Genomic DNA, 24,188 nt, shown 5'->3' on the forward strand with positions numbered 1-24,188 from the left:
TGGACGATCTCCTTATAAAGGCGAGGTCCAGGGAGCAGTTGTTCGTCAGAGTAGCACTATCTCGGGAAGTACTACAACAGCACGGCTGGATTCTGATTATTCCAAAGTCGCAGCTGGTTCCTACGACGCGTCTACTGTTCCTGGGTATGGTTCTGGACACAGAACCGAAAAAAAAGGGTTTCTCCCGGAGGAGAAGTCCAAGGAGTTGTCATCTCTAGACAGAGACCTCCTAATACAAATACAGGTGTCGGTGCATCAATGCACGCGAGCCCTGGGAAAGATGGTAGCTTCTTACGAAGAAATTTCATTCACCAGGTCCCATGCAAGGATCTTCCAGTGGGATCTGTTGGACAAGTGGTCCGGGTCGCATCTTCAGATGCATCGGCGGATAACCCTGTCTCCAAGGGCCAGGGTGTCGCTGTTGTGGTGGCTGCAGAGTGCTCATCTTCTAGGGGGCCGCAGATTCGGCATACAGGACTGGATCCTGGTGACCACGGATGCCAGCCTTCGAGGCTGGGGGGCAGTCACACAGGGAAGAAACTTCCGAGGACTATGGAAAAGTCAGGAGACTTCCCTACACATAAATATTCTGGAACTAAGGGCCATTTACAATGCCCTAAGTCAGGCTAGATCCTGCTTCAACACCGGCCGGTGCTGATCCAGTCAGACAACATCACGGCGGTCGCTCAGGTAAACCGACAGGGCGGCACAAGAAGCAGGATGGCGATGGCAGAAGCCACAAGGATTCTCCGATGGGCGGAAAATCATGTGTTAGCACTGTCAGCAGTGTTCATTCCCGGAGTGGACAACTGGGAAGCAGACTTTCTCAGCAGACACGACCTCCACCCGGGAGAGTGGGGACTTCATCCAGAAGTCTTCCAAATGATTGTACACCGTTGGGAAAGGCCACAGGTGGACATGATGGCGTCCCGCCTCAACAAAAAGCTACAAAGATATTGCGCCAGGTCAAGGGACCCTCAGGCGATAGCTGTGGACGCTCTGGTAACACCGTGGGTGTACCAGTCGGTGTATGTGTTCCCTTCTCTGCCTCTCATACCCAGGGTAATGAGAATAATAAGAAGGAGAGGAGTAAGAACTATACTCATTGTTCCGGATTGGCCAAGAAGAGCTCGGTACCTAGAACTCCAAGAAATGATCTCAGAGGACCCATGGCCTCTGCCGCTCAGACAGGACCAGCTGCAGCAGGGGGCCTGTCTGTTCCAAGACGTACCGCGGCTGCGTTTGACGGCATGGCGGTTGAACGCCGGATCCTGAAGGAAAAGGGCATTCCGGAGGAAGTTATCCCTACGCTAATTAAAGCTAGGAAAGAAGTGAACGCAAACCATTATCACCGCATATGGCGGAAATATGTTGCGTGCTGTGAGGCCAGGAAGGCCCCAACGGAGGAATTTCAGCTAGGTCGATTTCTGCACTTCCTACAGTCAGTGGTGACTATGGGCCTAAAATTGGGTTCCATTAAGGTCCAGATTTCGGCTCTATCGATTTTCTTCCAAAATGGAACTGACTTCACTGCCTGAAGTTCAGATTTTTGTTAAGGGAGTGCTGCATAGTCAGCCCCCGTTTGTGCCTCCAGTGGCACCGTGGGATCTCAACGTGGTGTTGGATTTCCTGAAGTCGCATTGGGTTGAGCCACTTAAATCCGTGGAGCTAAAATACCTCACGTGGAAAGTGGTCATGCTGTTGGCCTTGGCGTCGGCCAGGCGTGTATCAGAATTAGCGGCTTTATCATGCAAAAGCCCTTATCTAATTTTTTTATATGGATAGGGCGGAATTGAGGACTCGTTCCCAATTCCTTCCTAAGGTGGTATCAGTTTTCATGTGAACCAACCTATTGTGGTGCCTGCGGCTACTTGGGACTTGGAGGATTCCAAGTTACTGGACGTAGTCAGGGCCCTGAAAAATATATGTTTCCAGGACGGCTGGAGTCAGGAAAACTGACTCGCTATTTATCCTGTATGCACCCAACAAGCTGGGTGCTCCTGCTTCTAAGCAGACTATTGCTCGCTGGATCTGTAGCACGATTCAACTAGCACATTCTACGGCTGGACTGCCGCACCCTAAATCTGTAAAAGCCCATTCCACGAGGAAAGTGGGCCCTCCTTAGGCGGCTGCCCGAGGGGTCTCGGCTTTACAAATTTGCCGAGCTGTTACTTGGTCGGGTTCAAACACTTTTGCAAGAGTCTACAAGTTTGATACCCTGGCTGAGGAGGACCTAGAGTTTGCTCATTCGGGGCTGCAGAGTCATCCGCACTCTCCCGCCCGTTTGGGAGCTTTGGTATAATCCCCATGGTCCTTACGGAGTCCCAGCATCCACTTAGGACGTCAGAGAAAATAAGATTTTACTCACCGGTAAATCTATTTCTCGTAGTCCGTAGTGGATGCTGGGCGCCCATCCCAAGTGCGGATTGTCTGCAATACTTGTATATAGTTATTGCCTAACTAAAGGGTTATTGTTGAGCCATCTGTTGAGAGGCTCAGTTATATTTCATACTGTTAACTGGGTATAGTATCACGAGTTGTACGGTGTGATTGGTGTGGCTGGTATGAGTCTTACCCGGGATTCAAAATCCTTCCTTATTGTGTCAGCTCTTCCGGGCACAGTATCCTAACTGAGGTCTGGAGGAGGGTCATAGTGAGAGGAGCCAGTGCACACCAGGTAGTCCTAAAGCTTTCTTTAGTTGTGCCCAGTCTCCTGCGGAGGCGCTATTCCCCATGGTCCTTACGGAGTCCCAGCATCCACTACGGACTACGAGAAATAGATTTACCGGTGAGTAAAATCTTATTATTTAGCCTTTGGGTTTTTGAGACCCGAGTGCATGATTTTGCATTTTTTAGCATTAAACTGTAGTTGCCACGTTCTTGACCATTTCTCAAGCCTACCTAGGTCATCAATCATTTGTTTTACCCCTCCTGGTGTGTCTACCCTGTTGCATATCTTTGTATCATCTGCAAAAAAGCATACCTTCCCTTCAATACCATCTGCAATGTCACCAACAAAGATATTAAAGAGAACTGGACCAAGTACAGATCCCTGGGGTACTCCACTGGTAACATTTTCCTCCATAGATTGCACTCCATTTACTACAACTGTCTGTTTCCTATCCTGCAACCAGGTTCTTATCCATTTAACTGTTTTATAATCCACCCCCACGCTTTCAAGTTTATTTAGCAGTCTGCGATTTGGGACAGTGTCAAATGCCTTACTAAAGTCTAGATATGCTACATCTACAGCTCCCCCTTGATCTATTATTTTCATCACAGAGTCAAAAAGGTCAATAAGATTTGTTTGGCATGATCTCCCACCAGTAAATCCATGCTGTTTTGGATCCTGTAAGTTGTTTGATTTAAGATATTCCACAACTCTTTCTTTTAATAGTTTTTCCATTACTTTCCCTACTACTGATGTAAGGCTTACTGGTCTGTAGTTACTTGCTTCTTCCTTGCTTCCACTCTTGTGCAGTGGAACTACATTTGCTCTTTTCCAGTCCTCTGGAATGGCACCTGTATCTAGTGACTGGTTAAATAATTCTGTTAAAGGTATAACCAGCACATCTTTTAGCTCTTTGCGTATCCTTGGGTGTATCCCATCTGGCCCCATTGATTTATCATCTTTTTATTTTGAAAGTTCTGTTAGGACCTTCTCCTCTGTTAATGTACTTTCATCTACCTTATTTTTATGAATGTCCTTGCAACTTAATGGTGGCCCCATCCCTTCTTCTGTAGTAAATACTGATCAAAAATAATTATTTAGGTGATCTGCTATTGCCTTGTCTCCCTCCACCAAATGCTCACTCTCTGTCTTAAGTCTTATTATTCCTCCATTTGATTTTCTCCTTTCACTTATATACTTAAAAAAAGTTTTGCCCCCTTTATCTACTGACTGGGCCATTTTCTCCTCAGCTTCTGCCTTTGCACGTCTGATCACTTTCTTAGCATCCTTCCGTCTGTCTAGATACACCTCTTTGTCATTATTATTTTGAGTCTGTTTGTATTTCCTAAAAGCAATCTTTTTTTGCCTTCACACTAGTTGATACTTCTTTTGTGAACCACACTGGCTTCCTTTTCCTGGTGCTTTTCCTAACCCTTTTGATACAAAGGTCTGTTGCCCTTAGTATTGCTCTTTTCAGTTTTTCCCACCTCTCCTGCACTCCTTCCGAGTTCCTCCAGTCCACCAAAGAATCACTTAAACATCTCCCCATTTTTGCAAAGTCAGCATTTCTAAAATCCAACACCTTTGTTTTTGTGTGACAGGAGTTGGATCCTGTCTTTATACTAAACCGTACTGCTTGATGATCACTGGATCCCAGGTGCTCACCCACATATATGTCAGATATCCTATCACCATTTGTAAGAATTAAATCTAATATTGAGTCTTTGCGAGTGGGCTCCCTCACCAATTGCTTGAGAGATGCTCCTGTAGAAATTTGCCACTTGTAGCTGAACTTGCAAAAGACCCCTCCCAATTTACATCAGGTAAATTAAAGTCTCCCATGATTATGACTTCTCCCTTTAAAGCCATTTTAGCGATGTCCAAGAAAAGGTTCCTGTCCAAATCCTGCCCCTGGCCTGGTGGTCTATAGATCACCCCAATGCGAATAATGTCCTTCTCCCCGGTTTCGATGGTGACCCAAAGAGCCTCAGTTTTGTCTTCAATATTTTGTATTAAAGTAGCATTTATGCTTTTTTTTCACATACATTGCTACCCCTCCTCCTATTCTATCCTTCCTAAATAAATTGTATCCTGGTATAGTTATGTCCCAGTCATGATTCTCATTGCACCATGACACTATAATTGCCACAAAATCCAGGTTATCCCTTGTCATTATCGCAATTAGCTTTGGAATTTTGTCTCCTAAGCTCCTAGCATTTGCACACATAGTTTGGGGATGTTGCTCAGTGTGTTTTTTTTTTTTACTAATCAGGAATCACACTCTGCCCTCTACACCACGACTACACCTCACTAAATGTAAAGATATAGTACACCTGACCACAATGGCCAAATGATCAAAGGAGGTAAACACCAGAGAGCATGCAATAATAAACTATGTTTCACTGTGCAATGCCAATTACAAGCCAATCATGACATCAAAAACATACATGAGTTTACATAAGAGAGAGCTGTAGTGAACAGATTGGGGATGTCTTTTCACAGTTTAAAAAGACAGATAATATTGGTACAGGTGAGAATTCAGATGTTTTTGGTAAGCTATAGGCAAAAATTAGAGTAGTTGCGGATGAAGTGGAAAGGTCTTGCAGCGTTCCTATCGCACCTGTCCTTTCTCTCAGCCAATAGAGGGCTGCATTGCAGCTGACCTCTCTCTCAGCCAATCGAAGGCTGCATTGCACCTGTCTTCTCTCTCAGCCAATAGAAGGCTGCATTGCACCTGTCCTTTCTCTCAGCCAATTGAATGGCTGCATTACACTTGTCCTCTCTCTCAGCCAATAGAAGGCTGCATTGCACCTGTCCTTTCTCTCAGCCAATGGAAGGCTGCATTGCACCTGTCCTTTCTCTCAGCCAATTGAATGGCTGCATTACACCTGTCCTCTCTCTCAGCCAATAGAAGGATGCATTGCACCTGTCCTTTCTCTCAGCCAATAGAAGGCTGCATTGCACCTGTCCTTTCTCTCAGCCAATAGAAGGCTGCATTACACCTGTCCTCTCTCTCAGCCAATAGAAGGCTGCATTGTACCTGTCCTCTCTCTCAGCCAATAGAAGGGTGCATTGCACCTGTCCTCTCTCTCAGCCAATAGAAAGCTGCATTACACCTGTCCTCTCTCTCTCTCTCAGCCAATAGCTGCATTGCGTCTGTCCTCTCTCAGCCAATAGAAAGCTGCATTGCTCCTGTCCCCTCTCTCAGCCAATAGAAGGGTGCATTGCACCTGTCCTCTCTCTCAGCCAATAGAAAGCTGCATTACACCTGTCCTCTATCTCTCTCAGCCAATAGCTGCATTGCGCCTGTCCTCTCTCTCAGCCAATAGAAAGCTGCATTGCTCCTTTCCCCTCCCTCAGCCAATAGAAGGCTGCTTTACACCTGTCCTCTCTCTCAGCCAATAGAAGGCTGCATTGCACCTGTCCTCTCTCTCAGCCAGTAGAAAGCTGCATTACACCTGTCCTCTCTCTCAGCCAATATAAAACTGCATTGCACCTGTCCTCTCTCTCAGCCAATAGAAGGCTGCATTGCACCTGTCCTCTCTCTCAGCCAGTAAAAAGCTGCATTACACCTGTCCTCTCTCTCAGCCAATATAAAACTGCATTGCACCTGTCCTCTCTCTCAGCCAATAGAAAGCTGCATTACACCTGTCCTCTCTCTCAGCCAATATAAAACTGCATTGCACCTGTCCTCTCTCTCAGCCAAAAGAAGGCTGCATTACATCTGCCAATAGAAGGCTGTATTAAACCTACCCTCTCTCTCAGCCAATAGAAGGCTGCATTGCACCTGTCCTCCCTCTCAGCCAATAGAAGGCTGCATTGCACCTGTCCTCTCTCTCAGCCAATAGAAGGCTGCATTACACCTGTCCTCTCTCTCAGCCAATAGAAGGCTGCATTGCAGCTGTCCTCTCTCTCAGCCAATAGAAGGCTGCATTACACCTGTCCTCTCTCTCAGCCAATAAAAGGCTGCATTACACCTACCCTCTCTCTCAGCCAATAAAAGGCTGCATTGCACCTGTCCTCTCTCTCAGCCAATAGAAGGCTGCATTACACCTGTCCTCCCTCTCAGCCAGTAGAAGTAGGCATTGCACCTGTCCTCTCTCTCAGCCAATAGAAAGCTGCATTGCACCTGTCCTCTCTCTCAGCCAATAGAAGGCTGCATTGCACCTGTCCTCTCTCTCAGTGCCCTGTTGCACCAGGCTATACACGCTGTCCCTGCGTTAGAACTTCTACATGCTGAGTTAGCAGATTTATGAATAAAGTGTAATATTGCAAACTGAAAGCAGCTTCAATTTGTTGCAGTTTCATTAGACTCAGACGTATTATTGGCTGTCAGATAGGCCTTGTTATGCTGTCCGTCCTCATTTAACTATCCCATAAGATCTCTTAATGAAGCTAAACCCCAAGTTCATGGCAATAATTTGTGTGGCGAGAGTGTGTGCGATGTAACAATTCATCACTTGTCAGGACGGCACTTTTACTTTCTACATTTAATAAGGGCATCCCCTTGCTTGCTTAATTAGAAGTGAACAGTTTGCATATTTACTAAATGCGGAGTGTCAGTGGCAGCACGGCCTATTGCCTGCATGAATTATTCCTCTATCTGCAATAACCAGCTGGGTAATTATTACTGCTAGAATCAGATAAATTCCGTCTGTAAGGCTTTCTTACATGGTAATGCTTTGAACTCATCCGATGCTGAGGAGAACTTATGAACTCCGGTATCTCGTGCACTTCCTCACTGCGCGGCGCCCCCGATTCCCGCTCTCAAGGACAAGAAGCGGTGACCAGTGTAAATGCAGACCCCGACGGGAGCCGGCAGAGAATATACCGCTGCTGCTGCCGCATCTATTTATAGCAAATTACTGTTCAGAAAATACAATTCTGTTTAATTTCCAATGCTGAATAACGCAAACTATACAATTATATTTGGTTATTAAAATATATCTATTGCCAGATAGTGTGTGGGGCCGGGGTTGTGATAAATGGTTACTTTGCAGATTGTCGTGTTTGTCAGTAACATAACCGAATGTTGGGGGTCATTCCGAGTTGATCGCTCGCTAGCTACTTTTAGCAGCCATGCAAACGCATAGCCGCCGCCCATGGGGAGTGTATTTTCGCTTTGCAAGTGTGCGAACGCCTGTGCAGCCGAGCGGGACGAAAAAGTTTTTTGCTGTTTCTGAGTAGCTCAGGACTTACTCAGCCGCTGCGATCACTTCAGTCTTTTTGGATCTGGAATTGACGTCAGACATCCGCCCTGCAAACACTTGGACACGCCTGCGTTTTCCCTACCACTCCCAGTTGACACCCACAAACGCACTCTTCCTGTCAATCACCTTGCGATCGGCTGTGCAAATGGGTTCTTCGTTAATTCCATCGCCCAGCAACGATTCGCTCTGTACCCGTACGACACGCCTGCGCATTGCGGTGATAACACATGTGCAGTAGTAACCTATTCGCTGTGCTGCAAAAAATGGCAGCGAGCGATCAACCCGGAATGACCCCCGTCATTCAGCGCCCCATAGAATCAGGAGCCTCGGACTGTTGCGTAGTCCGGTTACAGCTGTCGCTGGTGATGCTTTATCACATAATAAGTTAGAAACGCTCTCAGGTCATAGAGAGAACGGTACATGTTTCACAATATTCATTTTCCTCACTATCTCAGATAGTACATTGCAGATAAACAGGTATAAAGGAAACATTAAACACTGAAATGGATATAAAATCACAGTATCAGATAGTAAATGTATGGCAAAAAATGCCAAAAATACAGTGTACAATAAAAATAAAAGTAAAACGTCTCACTAAAATCTGCTACTTCAGGCAAAGGGGGATATCCAATAATCTGCGCTAATATACAGCGGATAGTGGGTTCGCCGAGGGCTATCCAATTAAACCCCCTCGATGCCGGCACTCAATGGGGTTCATGCTTTGTGAGTCTGCATAACCTGCGATACCAGACCCATATTTCCGCGATACCACTTAGGTCCGGATACTTATCGCGGATCCCTTGTGTTGTCATCCAAAAACAGAACATTTTTCGGCCGATAAAAATGAGCGCATGTAGTTGGATACCACCCAAAGAGCGCAACTGGACAACGGTTCAGCCCGACTTGTGACATCTCACCATATCATTGTAGTTACTCAATGATCGCACGCTGGTAGACTGCAGATCTAATTCTAATTGGATGATGTTATGATGATGTCCGAGCTGTACGTATCTGTGTGCCCACGCCGCCCCTATCCATACGCTCGGTTTTATAGCGTACCAGTAATGTTCTGGTCAGGGAAACACGTCTTGTTCTATCCACGGGTGAACGCGTTTTAGAAGCTCACAGTAAGCTCCAGACTCCTTTGTAACATAAGCGTCCACACGTACCTTTACTAGCGTTATTACATCACTACCACTGTCCTGGTGCACGCAGTAAGACCACAACGTCGTGGATTGCAGCACGTAAGAGGAACTGTACAGTAAAGGGGGGTCAGACGTCCGGGCCCCCTCTGTAGCCACACACTCGCTGTGACACTGATCACTTCATAGCTGAAGTTGTAAGATTAATTTACCGTCCGTCAGAAAGCACTTCCCCACATGTCAGTAAATTTAGGTTACACAGGAGCTTACAGATAATGACATATAAATGAGGTGGGTGTACTGAGCTCTGAAGGTGTTTTACTGCTATCTAATCTGTGACAAATAATCACCGTGCAGCAATCTCTGTATAAGGCAGCTATCACTCTCTATTACTCACAGCACAGCACCATGATACAGTAATAGATAGTGACGAGCGCTGGGGTAAATGTGATGGAGACAATGAATGTAGCCGTGCACCTGTATAAATATAATACATGAGTGCATATTTATAGCTTCCTCTGTAGGAGGTTGTGGTGGTCGGGTGCGGCAGGTAAGGTAGCTTCTGCCGGTGGTCTTTGTATACAGCCCGAATATTGCAGAGGTAAGTACTGTCACTGGCCCTGGCAGAGATAAGTACTGTCACCGGCCCTGGCAGAGATAAGTACTGTCACTGGCAGAGATAAGTACTGTCACCGGCCCTGGCAGAGATAAGTACTGTCACCGGCCCTGGCAGAGATAAGTACTGTCACCAGCCCTGGCAGAGATAAGTACTGTCACCAGCCCTGGCTGAGATAAGTACTGTCACCGGCCCTGGCAGAGATAAGTACTGTCACCAGCCCTGGCTGAGATAAGTACTGTCACTGGAAGAGATAAGTACTGTCACCGGCCCTGGCAGAGATAAGTACTGTCACCGGCCCTGGCAGAGATAAGTACTGTCACCAGCCCTGGCTGAGATAAGTACTGTCACTGGCCCTGGCAGAGATCAGTACTGTCACTGGCAGACATAAGTACTGTCATCGGCCCTGGCAGAGATAAGTACTGTCACTGGCAGATATAAGTACTGTCACCGACCCCGGCAGAGATAAGTACTGTCACTGACCCTGGCAGAGATAAGTACTGTCACCGGCCCTGGCAGAGATAAGTACTGTCACTGGCAGAGATAAGTACTGTCATCGGCCCTGGCAGAGATAAGTACTGTCACTGGCAGAGATAAGTACTGTCACCGGCCCTGGCAGAGATAAGTACTATCACCGGCCCTGGCAGAGATAAGTACTGTCACCGGCCCTGGCAGAGATAAGTACTGTCACCGACCCTGGCAGAGATAAGTACTGTCACTGGCCCTGGCAGAGATAAGTATTGTCACCGGCCCTGGCAGAGATAAGTACTGTCACTGGCAGAGATAAGTATTGTCATCGGCCCTGACAGAGATAAGTACTGTCACCGACCCTGGCAGAGATAAGTACTGTCACCAGCCCTGGCAGAGATAAGTACTGTCACCGGCCCTGGCAGAGATAAGTACTGTCACCGACCCTGGAAGAGTTAAGTACTGTCACTGGCCCTGGCAGAGATCAGTACTGTCACTGGCAGACATAAGTACTGTCATCGGCCCTGGCAGAGATAAGTACTGTCACTGGCAGATATAAGTACTGTCACCGACCCCGGCAGAGATAAGTACTGTCACTGACCCTGGCAGAGATAAGTACTGTCACCGGCCCTGGCAGAGATAAGTACTGTCACTGGCAGAGATAAGTACTGTCATCGGCCCTGGCAGAGATAAGTACTGTCACTGGCAGAGATAAGTACTGTCACCGGCCCTGGCAGAGATAAGTACTATCACCGGCCCTGGCAGAGATAAGTACTGTCACCGGCCCTGGCAGAGATAAGTACTGTCACCGACCCTGGCAGAGATAAGTACTGTCACTGGCCCTGGCAGAGATAAGTATTGTCACCGGCCCTGGCAGAGATAAGTACTGTCACTGGCAGAGATAAGTATTGTCATCGGCCCTGACAGAGATAAGTACTGTCACCGACCCTGGCAGAGATAAGTACTGTCACCAGCCCTGGCAGAGATAAGTACTGTCACCGGCCCTGGCAGAGATAAGTACTGTCACCGACCCTGGAAGAGTTAAGTACTGTCACCAGCCCTGGCTGAGATAAGTACTGTCACTGACCCTGGCAGAGATAAGTACTGTCACCGGCCCTGGCAGAGATAAGTACTGTCACCAGCCCTGGCTGAGATAAGTACTGTCACTGACCCTGGAAGAGATAAGTACCGTCACCGGCCCTGGCAGAGATAAGTACTGTCACTGGCAGAGATAAGTACTGTCATCGGCCCTGGCAGAGATAAGTACTGTCACTGGCAGAGATAAGTACTGTCATCGGCCCTGGCAGAGATAAGTACTGTCACCGGCCCTGGCAGAGATAAGTACTGTCACCGGCCCTGGCAGAGATAAGTACTGTCACCGACCCTGGCAGAGATAAGTACTGTCACTGGCAGAGATAAGTACTGTCATCGGCCCTGGCAGAGATAAGTACTGTCACTGGCAGAGATAAGTACTGTCATCGGCCCTGGCAGAGATAAGTACGGTCACCGGCCCTGGCAGAGATAAGTGCTGTCACTGTCCCTAGCAGAGATAAGTACTATCACCGGCCCTGGCAGAGATAAGTACTGTCACTGGCAGAGATAAGTACTGTCACTTGCAGAGATAAGTACTGTCACTGGCAGAGATAAGTACTGTCATCTGCCCTGGCAGAGATAAGTACTGTCACCGGCCCTGGCAGAGATAAGTACTGTCACTGGCCCTGGCTGAGATAAGTACTGTCACCGGCACTGGCAGAGATAAGTACTGTCACCGGCACTGGCAGAGATAAGTACTGTCACCGGCACTGGCAGAGATAAGTACTGTCACCGACCCTGGCAGAGATCAGTACTGTCACCGACCCTGGCAGAGATAAGTACTGTCACTGGCCCTGGCAGAGATAAGTACTGTCACCGGCCCTGGCAGAGATAAGTACTGTCACTGGAAGAGATAAGTACTGTCACTGGCAGAGGTAAGTACTATCACTGGCCCTGGCAGAGATAAGTACTGTCACCGGCCCTGGCAGAGATAAGTACTGTCACTGGCAGAGATAAGTACTGTCACTTGCAGAGATAAGTACTGTCACTGGCAGAGATAAGTACTGTCATCGGCCCTGGCAGAGATAAGTACTGTCACAGGCCCTGGCAGAGTTACATGCTGTCACTGACCCTAGCAGAGATAAGTACTGTCACCGACCCTGGCAGAGATAAGTACTGTCACCGGCCCTGGCAGAGATAAGTACTGTCACCAGCCCTGGCTGAGATAAGTACTGTCACTGACCCTGGCAGAGATAAGTACTGTCACCGGCCCTGGCAGAGATAAGTACTGTCACCAGCCCTGGCTGAGATAAGTACTGTCACTGACCCTGGAAGAGATAAGTACCGTCACCGGCCCTGGCAGAGATAAGTACTGTCACTGGCAGAGATAAGTACTGTCATCGGCCCTGGCAGAGATAAGTACTGTCACTGGCAGAGATAAGTACTGTCATCGGCCCTGGCAGAGATAAGTACTGTCACTGGAAGAGATAAGTACTGTCATCGGCCCTGGCAGAGATAAGTACTGTCACTGGCAGAGATAAGTACTGTCATCGGCCCTGGCAGAGATAAGTACTGTCACTGGAAGAGATAAGTACTGTCACTGGCAGAGGTAAGTACTATCACTGGCCCTGGCAGAGATAAGTACTGTCACCGGCCCTGGCAGAGATAAGTACTGTCACTGGCAGAGATAAGTACTGTCACTTGCAGAGATAAGTACTGTCACTGGCAGAGATAAGTACTGTCATCGGCCCTGGCAGAGATAAGTACTGTCACAGACCCTGGCAGAGATAAGTACTGTCACCGGCCCTGGCAGAGATAAGTACTGTCACCGAACCTGGCAGAGATAAGTACTGTCACCGGCTCTGGCAGAGATAAGTACTGTCACTGGCAGAGATAAGTACTGTCATCGGCCCTGGCAGAGATAAGTACTGTCACCGGCCCTGGCAGAGATAAGTACTGTCACCAGCCCTGGCTGAGATAAGTACTGTCACTGGAAGAGATAAGTACTGTCACCGGCCCTGGCAGAGATAAGTACTGTCACCGGCCCTGGCAGAGATAAGTACTGTCACCAGCCCTGGCTGAGATAAGTACTGTCACTGGCCCTGGCAGAGATCAGTACTGTCACTGGCAGACATAAGTACTGTCATCGGCCCTGGCAGAGATAAGTACTGTCACTGGCAGAGATAAGTACGGTCACCGGCCCTGGCAGATATAAGTACTGTCACCGATCCCGGCAGAGATAAGTACTGTCACTGACCCTGGCAGAGATAAGTACTGTCACCGGCCCTGGCAGAGATAAGTACTGTCACTGGCAGAGATAAGTACTGTCATCGGCCCTGGCAGAGATAAGTACTGTCACTGGCAGAGATAAGTACTGTCACCGGCCCTGGCAGAGATAAGTACTATCACTGGCCCTGGCAGAGATAAGTACTGTCACCGGCCCTGGCAGAGATAAGTACTGTCACCGACCCTGGCAGAGATAAGTACTGTCACTGGCCCTGGCAGAGATAAGTATTGTCACCGGCCCTGGCAGAGATAAGTACTGTCACTGGCAGAGATAAGTACGGTCACCAGCCCTGGCAGAGATAAGTACTGTCACCGGCCCTGGCAGAGATAAGTACTGTCACCGACCCTGGAAGAGATAAGTACTGTCACCAGCCCTGGCTGAGATAAGTACTGTCACTGACCCTGGCAGAGATAAGTACTGTCACTGACCCTGGCAGAGATAAGTACTGTCATCGGCCCTGGCAGAGATAAGTACTGTCACTGGCAGAGATAAGTATTGTCATCGGCCCTGGCAGAGATAAGTACTGTCACTGGCAGAGATAAGTACGGTCACCGGCCCTGGCAGAGATAAGTACTGTCACCGACCCTGGAAGAGATAAGTACTGTCACCGGCCCTGGCAGAGATAAGTACTGTCACTGGCAGAGATAAGTACTGTCATCGGCCCTGGCAGAGATAAGTACTGTCACTGGCAGAGATAAGTACTGTCATCGGCCCTGGCAGAGATAAGTACTGTCACCGGCCCTGGCAGAGATAAGTACTGTCACCGGCCCTGGCAGAGATAAGTACTGTCACCGACCCTGGCAGAGATAAGTACTGTCACCGGCCCTGGCAGAGATAAGTACTGTCACTGGCAGAGATAAGTACTGTCATCGGCCCTGGCAGAGATAAGTACTGTCACTGGCAGAGATAAGTACTGTCATCGGCCCTGGCAGAGATAAGTACGGTCACCGGCCCTGGCAGAGATAAGTGCTGTCACTGTCCCTGGCAGAGATAAGTACTATCACCGGCCCTGGCAGAGATAAGTACTGTCACTGGCAGAGATAAGTACTGTCACTTGCAGAGATAAGTACTGTCACTGGCAGAGATAAGTACTGTCATCTGCCCTGGCAGAGATAAGTACTATCACTGGCCCTGGCAGAGATAAGTACTGTCACTGGCAGAGATAAGTACTGTCACCGGCTCTGGCAGAGATAAGTACTGTCACCGGCTCTGGCAGAGATAAGTACTGTCACTGGCCCTGGCAGAGATAAGTACTGTCACTGGAAGAGATAAGTACTGTCACTGGCAGAGGTAAGTACTATCACTGGCCCTGGCAGAGATAAGTACTGTCACCGGCCCTGGCAGAGATAAGTACTGTCACTGGAAGAGATAAGTACTGTCACTGGCAGAGGTAAGTACTATCACTGACCCTGGCAGAGATAAGTACTGTCACTGGCCCTGGCAGAGATAAGTACTGTCACCGGCCCTGGCAGAGATAAGTACTGTCACTGGCCCTGGCTGAGATAAGTACTGTCACCGGCACTGGCAGAGATAAGTACTGTCACCGGCACTGGCAGAGATAAGTACTGTCACCGACCCTGGCAGAGATAAGTACTGTCACCGACCCTGGCAGAGATAAGTACTGTCACTGGCCCTGGCAGAGATAAGTACTGTCACTGGCCCTGGCAGAGATAAGTACTGTCACCGGCCCTGGCAGAGATAAGTACTGTCACTGGAAGAGATAAGTACTGTCACTGGCAGAGGTAAGTACTATCACTGGCCCTGGCAGAGATAAGTACTGTCACCGGCCCTGGCAGAGATAAGTACTGTCACTGGCAGAGATAAGTACTGTCACTTGCAGAGATAAGTACTGTCACTGGCAGAGATAAGTACTGTCATCGGCCCTGGCAGAGATAAGTACTGTCACAGGCCCTGGCAGAGTTACATGCTGTCACTGACCCTGGCAGAGATAAGTACTGTCACCGACCCTGGCAGAGATAAGTACTGTCACTGTCCCTGGCAGAGATAAGTACTGTCACTGGCCCTGGCAGAGATAAGTACTGTCACCGACCCTGGCAGAGATAAGTACTGTCACCGACCCTGGCAGAGATCAGTACTGTCACTGGCCCTGGCAGAGATAAGTACTGTCACCGGCCCTGGCAGAGATAAGTACTGTCACTGGCCCTGGCTGAGATAAGTACTGTCACCGGCACTGGCAGAGATAAGTACTGTCACCGGCACTGGCAGAGATAAGTACTGTCACCGACCCTGGCAGAGATAAGTACTGTCACCGACCCTGGCAGAGATAAGTACTGTCACTGGCCCTGGCAGAGATAAGTACTGTCACTGGCCCTGGCAGAGATAAGTACTGTCACCGACCCTGGCAGAGATAAGTACGGTCACCGGCCCTGGCAGAGATAAGTACTGTCATCGGCCCTGGCAGAGATAAGTACTGTCACTGGCAGAGGTAAGTACTGTCACAGACCCTGGCAGAGATAAGTACTGTCACCAGCCCTGGCTGAGATAAGTACTGTCACTGGCCCTGGCAGAGATAAGTACTGTCACTGGCAGAGATAAGTACTGTCGCTGGCCCTGGCAGAGATAAGTAGTGTCACCGGCCCTGGCATAGATTAGTACTGTCACCGGCCCTGGCAGAGATAAGTACTGTCACCAGCCCTGGCTGAGATAAGTACTGTCACTGGCCCTGGCAGAGATCAGTACTGTCACTGGCAGACATAAGTACTGTCATCGGTCCTGGCAGAGATAAGTACTGTCACTGGCAGAAATAAGTACTGTCACCGGCCCTGGCAGATATAAGTACTGTCACCGGCCCTGGCAGATATAAGTACTGTCACCGACCCTGGCAGAGATAAGTACTGTCACTGACCCTGGCAGAGATAAGTACTGTCACCGGCCCTGGCAGAGATAAGTACTGTCACTGGCAGAGATAAGTACTGTCATCGGCCCTGGCAGAGATAAGTACTGTCACTGGCAGAGATAAGTACTGTCACCGGCCCTGGCAGAGATAAGTACTATCACCGGCCCTGGCAGAGATAAGTACTGTCACCGACCCTGGCAGAGATAAGTACTGTCACTGGCAGAGATAAGTACTGTCACTGGCAGAGATAAGTACTGTCACCGACCCTGGCAGAGATAAGTACTGTCACCAGCCCTGGCAGAGATAAGTACTGTCACCGGCCCTGGCAGAGATAAGTACTGTCACCGACCCTGGAAGAGATAAGTACTGTCACCAGCCCTGGCTGAGATAAGTACTGTCACTGACCCTGGCAGAGATAAGTACTGTCACCGGCCCTGGCAGAGGTAAGTACTGTCACTGGCAGAGATAAGTACTGTCATCGGCCCTGGCAGAGATAAGTACTGTCACTGGCAGAGATAAGTACTGTCATCGGCCCTGGCAGAGATAAGTACTGTCACTGGCCCTGGCAGAGATAAGTACTGTCACTGGCAGAGATAAGTACGGTCACCGGCCCTGGCAGAGATAAGTACTGTCACCGACCCTGGCAGAGATAAGTACTGTCACTGGCAGAGATAAGTACTGTCACTGGCAGAGATAAGTACTGTCACCGACCCTGGCAGAGATAAGTACTGTCACCAGCCCTGGCAGAGATAAGTACTGTCACCGGCCCTGGCAGAGATCAGTACTGTCACCGACCCTGGAAGAGATAAGTACTGTCACCAGCCCTGGCTGAGATAAGTACTGTCACTGACCCTGGCAGAGATAAGTACTGTCACCGGCCCTGGCAGAGGTAAGTACTGTCACTGGCAGAGATAAGTACTGTCATCGGCCCTGGCAGAGATAAGTACTGTCACTGGCAGAGATAAGTACTGTCATCGGCCCTGGCAGAGATAAGTACTGTCACTGGCCCTGGCAGAGATAAGTACTGTCACTGGCAGAGATAAGTACGGTCACCGGCCCTGGCAGAGATAAGTACTGTCACCGACCCTGGAAGAGATAAGTACTGTCACCGACCCTGGCAGAGATAAGTACTGTCACCGGCACTGGCAGAGATAAGTACTGTCACCAGCCCTGGCAGAGATAAGTACTGTCACCTGCCCTGGCAGAGATAAGTACTGTCACTGGCAGAGATAAGTACTGTCATCGGCCCTGGCAGAGATAAGTACTGTCACTGGCAGAGATAAGTACGGTCATCGGCCCTGGCAGAGATAAGTACTGTCACTGGCCCTGGCAGAGATAAGTACTGTCACTGGCAGAGATAAGTACGGTCACCGGCCCTGGCAGAGATAAGTACTGTCACCGACCCTGGAAGAGATAAGTACTGTCACCGACCCTGGCAGAGATAAGTACTGTCACCGGCCCTGGCAGAGATAAGTACTGTCACTGGCAGAGATAAGTACTGTCATCGGCCCTGGCAGAGATAAGTACTGTCACTGGCAGAGATAAATACTGTCATCGGCCCTGGCAGAGATAAGTACTGTCACAGGCCCTGGCAGAGATAAGTACTGTCACCGGCCCTGGCAGAGATAAGTACTGTCACCGGCCCTGGCAGAGATAAGTACTGTCACCGACCCTGGCAGAGATAAGTACTGTCACCGGCCCTGGCAGAGATAAGTACTGTCACTGGCAGAGATAAGTACTGTCACTTGCAGAGATAAGTACTGTCACTGGCAGAGATAAGTACTGTCATCGGCCCTGGCAGAGATAAGTACTGTCACTGGCCCTGGCAGAGATAAGTACTATCACCGGCCCTGGCAGAGATAAGTACGGTCACCGACCCTGGCAGAGATAAGTACTGTCACCGGCCCTGGCAGAGATAAGTACTGTCACCGGCAGAGATAAGTACTGTCACTGGCAGAGATAAGTACTGTCACTGGCAGAGATAAGTACTGTCACTGGCCCTGGCAGAGATAAGTACTGTCACCGGCCCTGGCAGAGATAAGTACTGTCACTGGCCCTGGCAGAGATAAGTACTGTCACCGGCCCTGGCAGAGATAAGTACTGTCACCGACCCTGGCAGAGATAAGTATTGTCACTGGCCCTGGCAGAGATAAGTACTGTCACCGGCCCTGGCAGAGATAAGTACTGTCACCGACCCTGGCAGAGATAAGTACTGCCACCGGCCCTGGCAGAGATAAGTATTGTCACTGGCCCTGGCAGAGATAAGTACTGTCACCGGCCCTGGCAGAGATAAGTACTGTCACCGGCCCTGGCAGAGATAAGTACTGTCACCGGCCCTGGCAGAGATAAGTACTGTCACCGGCCCTGGCAGAGATAAGTACTGTCACCGGCCCTGGCAGAGATAAGTATTGTCACTGGCCCTGGCAGAGATAAGTACTGTCACCGGCCCTGGCAGAGATAAGTACTGTCACCGACCCTGGCAGAGATAAGTACTGTCACCGGACCTGGCAGAGATAAGTACTGTCACCGACCCTGGCAGAGATAAGTACTGTCACCGGACCTGACAGAGATAAGTACTGTCACTGGCAGAGATAAGTACTGTCACCAGCCCTGGCAGAGATAAGTACTGTCACCGGCCCTGGCAGAGATAAGTACTGTCACTGGCAGAGATAAGCACTGTCACCGGACCTGGCAGAGATAAGTACTGTCACTGAAAGAGATAAGTACTGTCACTGGCAGAGGTAAGTACTATCACTGGCCCTGGCAGAGATAAGTACTGTCACTGGCAGAGATAAATACTGTCACCGGCCCTGGCAGATATAAGTACTGTCACCGACCCTGGCAGAGATAAGTACTGTCACTGACCCTGGCAGAGATAAGTACTGTCACCGGCCCTGGCAGAGATAAGTACTGTCACTGGCAGAGATAAGTACTGTCATCGGCCCTGGCAGAGATAAGTACTGTCACTGGCAGAGATAAGTACTGTCACCGGCCCTGGCAGAGATAAGTACTATCACCGGCCCTGGCAGAGATAAGTACTGTCACCGACCCTGGCAGAGATAAGTACTGTCACTGGCCCTGGCAGAGATAAGTACTGTCACTGGCAGAGATAAGTACTGTCACCGACCCTGGCAGAGATAAGTACTGTCACCAGCCCTGGCAGAGATAAGTACTGTCACCGGCCCTGGCAGAGATATGTACTGTCACCGACCCTGGAAGAGATAAGTACTGTCACCAGCCCTGGCTGAGATAAGTACTGTCACTGACCCTGGCAGAGATAAGTACTGTCACCGGCCCTGGCAGAGGTAAGTACTGTCACTGGCAGAGATAAGTACTGTCATCGGCCCTGGCAGAGATAAGTACTGTCACTGGCAGAGATAAGTACTGTCATCGGCCCTGGCAGAGATAAGTACTGTCACTGGCCCTGGCAGAGATAAGTACTGTCACTGGCAGAGATAAGTACGGTCACCGGCCCTGGCAGAGATAAGTACTGTCACCGACCCTGGAAGAGATAAGTACTGTCACCGACCCTGGCAGAGATAAGTACTGTCACCGGCCCTGGCAGAGATAAGTACTGTCACTGGCAGAGATAAGTACTGTCATCGGCCCTGGCAGAGATAAGTACTGTCACTGGCAGAGATAAGTACTGTCATCGGCCCTGGCAGAGATAAGTACTGTCACAGGCCCTGGCAGAGATAAGTACTGTCACCGGCCCTGGCAGAGATAAGTACTGTCACCGGCCCTGGCAGAGATAAGTACTGTCACCGACCCTGGCAGAGATAAGTACTGTCACCGGCCCTGGCAGAGATAAGTACTGTCACTGGCAGAGATAAGTACTGTCATCGGCCCTGGCAGAGATAAGTACTGTCACTGGCAGAGATAAGTACTGTCACCGGCCCTGGCAGAGATAAGTACGGTCACCGGCCCTGGCAGAGATAAGTGCTGTCACTGGCCCTGGCAGAGATAAGTACTATCACCGGTCCTGGCAGAGATAAGTACTGTCACTGGCAGAGATAAGTACTGTCACTTGCAGAGATAAGTACTGTCACCGACCCTGGCAGAGATAAGTACTGTCACCGGCCCTGGCAGAGATAAGTACTGTCACTGGCAGAGATAAGTACTGTCATCGGCCCTGGCAGAGATAAGTACTGTCACTGGCAGAGATAAGTACTGTCATCGGCCCTGGCAGAGATAAGTACGGTCACCGGCCCTGGCAGAGATAAGTGCTGTCACTGGCCCTGGCAGAGATAAGTACTATCACCGGTCCTGGCAGAGATAAGTACTGTCACTGGCAGAGATAAGTACTGTCACTTGCAGAGATAAGTACTGTCACTGGCAGAGATAAGTACTGTCATCGGCCCTGGCAGAGATAAGTACTGTCACTGGCCCTGGCAGAGATAAGTACTATCACCGGCCCTGGCAGAGATAAGTACGGTCACCGACCCTGGCAGAGATAAGTACTGTCACCGGCCCTGGCAGAGATAAGAACTGTCACCGGCAGAGATAAGTACTGTCACTGGCAGAGATAAGTACTGTCACTGGCCCTGGCAGAGATAAGTACTGTCACCGGCCCTGGCAGAGATAAGTACTGTCACTGGCCCTGGCAGAGATAAGTATTGTCACTGGCCCTGGCAGAGATAAGTACTGTCACCGGCCCTGGCAGAGATAAGTACTGTCACCGACCCTGGCAGATATAAGTACTGTCACCGGACCTGGCAGAGATAAGTACTGTCACCGACCCTGGCAGAGATAAGTACTGTCACCGGACCTGACAGAGATAAGTACTGTCACTGGCAGAGATAAGTACTGTCACCAGCCCTGGCAGAGATAAGTACTGTCACCGGACCTGGCAGAGATAAGTACTGTCACTGGCAGAGATAAGCACTGTCACCGGACCTGACAGAGATAAGTAATGTCACTGGCAGAGATAAGTACTGTCACTGGCCCTGGCAGAGATAAGTACTGTCACTGGAAGAGATAAGTACTGTCACTGGCAGAGGTAAGTACTATCACTGGCCCTGGCAGAGATAAGTACTGTCACTGGCAGAGATAAGTACTGTCACCGGCCCTGGCAGAGATAAGTACTGTCACTGGAAGAGATAAGTACTGTCACTGGCAGAGGTAAGTACTATCACTGACCCTGGCAGAGATAAGTACTGTCACTGGCAGAGATAAGTACTGTCACCGGCCCTGGCAGAGATAAGTACTGTCACCGGCACTGGCAGAGATAAGTACTGTCACCAGCCCTGGCAGAGATAAGTACTGTCACCTGCCCTGGCAGAGATAAGTACTGTCACCGGCCCTGGCAGAGATAAGTACGGTCACCGGACCTGGCAGAGATAAGTACTGTCACTGGCAGAGATAAGTACTGTCACCGGCCCTGGCAGAGATAAGTACTGTCACCGGCCCTGGCAGAGATAAGTACTGTCACCGGCCCTGGCAGAGATAAGTACTGTCACCGGCCCTGGCAGAGATAAGTACTGTCACCGACCCTGGCAGAGATAAGTACTGTCACTGGCCCTGGCAGAGATAAGTACTGTCACCGGACCTGGCAGAGATAAGTACTGTCACCGGACCTGACAGAGATAAGTACTGTCACTGGCAGAGATAAGTACTGTCACTGGCAGAGATAAGTACTGTCACCGGCCCTGGCAGAGATAAGTACGGTCACCGGACCTGGCAGAGATAAGTACTGTCACCGACCCTGGCAGAGATAAGTACTGTCACTGGCCCTGGCAGAGATAAGTACTGTCACCGGCCCTGGCAGAGATAAGTACTGTCACCGGACCTGGCAGAGATAAGTACTGTCACCGGACCTGACAGAGATAAGTACTGTCACTGGCAGAGATAAGTACTGTCACTGGCAGAGATAAGTACTGTCACCGGCCCTGGCAGAGATAAGTACGGTCACCGGACCTGGCAGAGATAAGTACTGTCACCGACCCTGGCAGAGATAAGTACTGTCACTGGCCCTGGCAGAGATAAGTACTGTCACCGGCCCTGGCAGAGATAAGTACTGTCACTGGCCCTGGCAGAGATAAGTACTGTCACCGGCCCTGGCAGAGATAAGTACTGTCACCGGCCCTGGCAGAGATAAGTACTGTCACTGGCAGAGATAAGTACTGTCACCGGCCCTGGCAGAGATAAGTACTGTCACCGACCCTGGCAGAGATAAGTACTGTCACTGGCAGAGATAAGTACTGTCACCGGCCCTGGCAGAGATAAGTACTGTCACTGGCCCTGGCAGAGATACGTGCTGTCACTGGCAGAGATAAGTACTGTCACCGGCCCTGGCAGAGATAAGTACTGTCACTGGCAGAGATAAGTACTGTCACCGGCCCTGGCAGAGATAAGTACTGTCACCGGCCCTGGCAGAGATAAGTACTGTCACCAGCCCTGGCAGAGATAAGTACTGTCACCGGACCTGGCAGAGATAAGTACTGTCACTGGCAGAGATAAGTACTGTCACTGGCAGAGATAAGTACTGTCACCGGCCCTGGCAGAGATAAGTACTGTCACTGGCAGATATAAGTACTGTCACCGGCCCTGGCAGAGATAAGTACTGTCACCAGCCCTGGCAGAGATAAGTATTGTCACCGGACCTGGCAGAGGTAAGTACTGTCACCGGACTTGGCAGAGATAAGTACTGTCACTGGCAGAGATAAGTACTGTCACCGGCCCTGGCAGAGATAAGTACTGTCACCAGCCCTGGCAGAGATAAGTACTGTCACTGGCAGAGATAAGTACTGTCACTGGCCCTGGCAGAGATAAGTACTGTCACTGGCAGAGATAAGTACTGTCACCAGCCCTGGCAGAGATAAGTACTGTCACCGGCCCTGGCAGAGATAAGTACTGTCACTGGCCCTGGCAGAGATAAGTACTGTCACTGGAAGAGATAAGTACTGTCACTGGCAGAGATAAGTACTGTCACCAGCCCTGGCAGAGATAAGTACTGTCACTGGCCCTGGCAGAGATAAGTACTGTCACTGGCAGAGATAAGTACTGTCACCGGCCCTGGCAGAGATAAGTACTGTCACCGGACGGGAAGGGGGTGCAGGTTAGGGGTAGTGTAGTGCAGTATGTGCGGGGAGGGGTGCAGGTGAGGAGTAGTGTAGTGCAGTATGTGCAGGTAGGGGGTGCAGGTTAGGGGTATTGTAGTGTAGTATATGCGCGGAGGGGGTGCAGGTTAGGGGTAGTGTAGTGCAGTATGTGCGGGGAGGGGGTGCAGGTTAGAGGTAGTGTAGTGCAGTATGTGTGGGGAGGTGGTGCAGAGTTAGGGGTAGTGTAGTGCAGTATGTGCTGGGAGAGGGTGCAGGGTTAGGAGTCGTGTAGTGCAGTATGTTTGGGGGGAAGGTTGCAGGTGAGGTGTAGTGTAGTGCAGTATGTGTAGGGATGAGGTACAGGATTAGGGGTAGTGTAGTGCAGTATGTGTGGGGAGGGGGTGCAGGGTTAGGGGTAGTGTAGTGCAGTATGTGCTGGGAGGGGGGTGCAGGTTTAGGAGTCGTGTAGTGCAGTATGTTTAAGGAAGGGGTGCAGGTTAGGGGTAGTGTAGTGCAGTATGTGTAGGGAGGGCGTGCAGGTTAGGGCTAGTGTAGTGCAGTATGTGCGGGGAGGGGGTGCAGGTTAGGGATAGTGTAGTGCAGTATGTGTAGGGAGGGGGTGCAGGTTAGGGCTAGTGTAGTGCAATATGTGTAGGGAGGGGGTGCAGGTTAGGGCTAGTGTAGTGCAGTACGTGCGGGGAGGGGGTGCAGGTTAGGGGTAGTGTAGTGCATTATGTGCATGGAGGGTATGCAGGCTAGGAGTAGTGTAGTGCAGTATGTGTGGGGAGGTGGTGCAGGGTTAGGGGTAGTGTAGTGCAGTATGTGCTGGGAGGGGGTGCAAGGTTAGGAGTCGTGTAGTACGGTA

The 24,188-nt window shown here is 50.0% G+C and overlaps 1 protein-coding gene across 2 annotated transcripts in view; it reads left to right on the top strand.

Annotated features, from left to right (window-relative positions):
• SPATA17 (spermatogenesis associated 17) overlaps positions 1-24,188 on the top strand; it is a 394,114-nt gene that overhangs the window by 175,183 nt on the left and 194,743 nt on the right. The gene's annotated exons all lie outside the window — the stretch shown is intronic.

The sequence above is a fragment of the Pseudophryne corroboree genome, chromosome 4, assembly GCF_028390025.1.
Source record: "Pseudophryne corroboree isolate aPseCor3 chromosome 4, aPseCor3.hap2, whole genome shotgun sequence".
Taxonomy (NCBI): Eukaryota; Metazoa; Chordata; class Amphibia; order Anura; family Myobatrachidae; genus Pseudophryne; species Pseudophryne corroboree.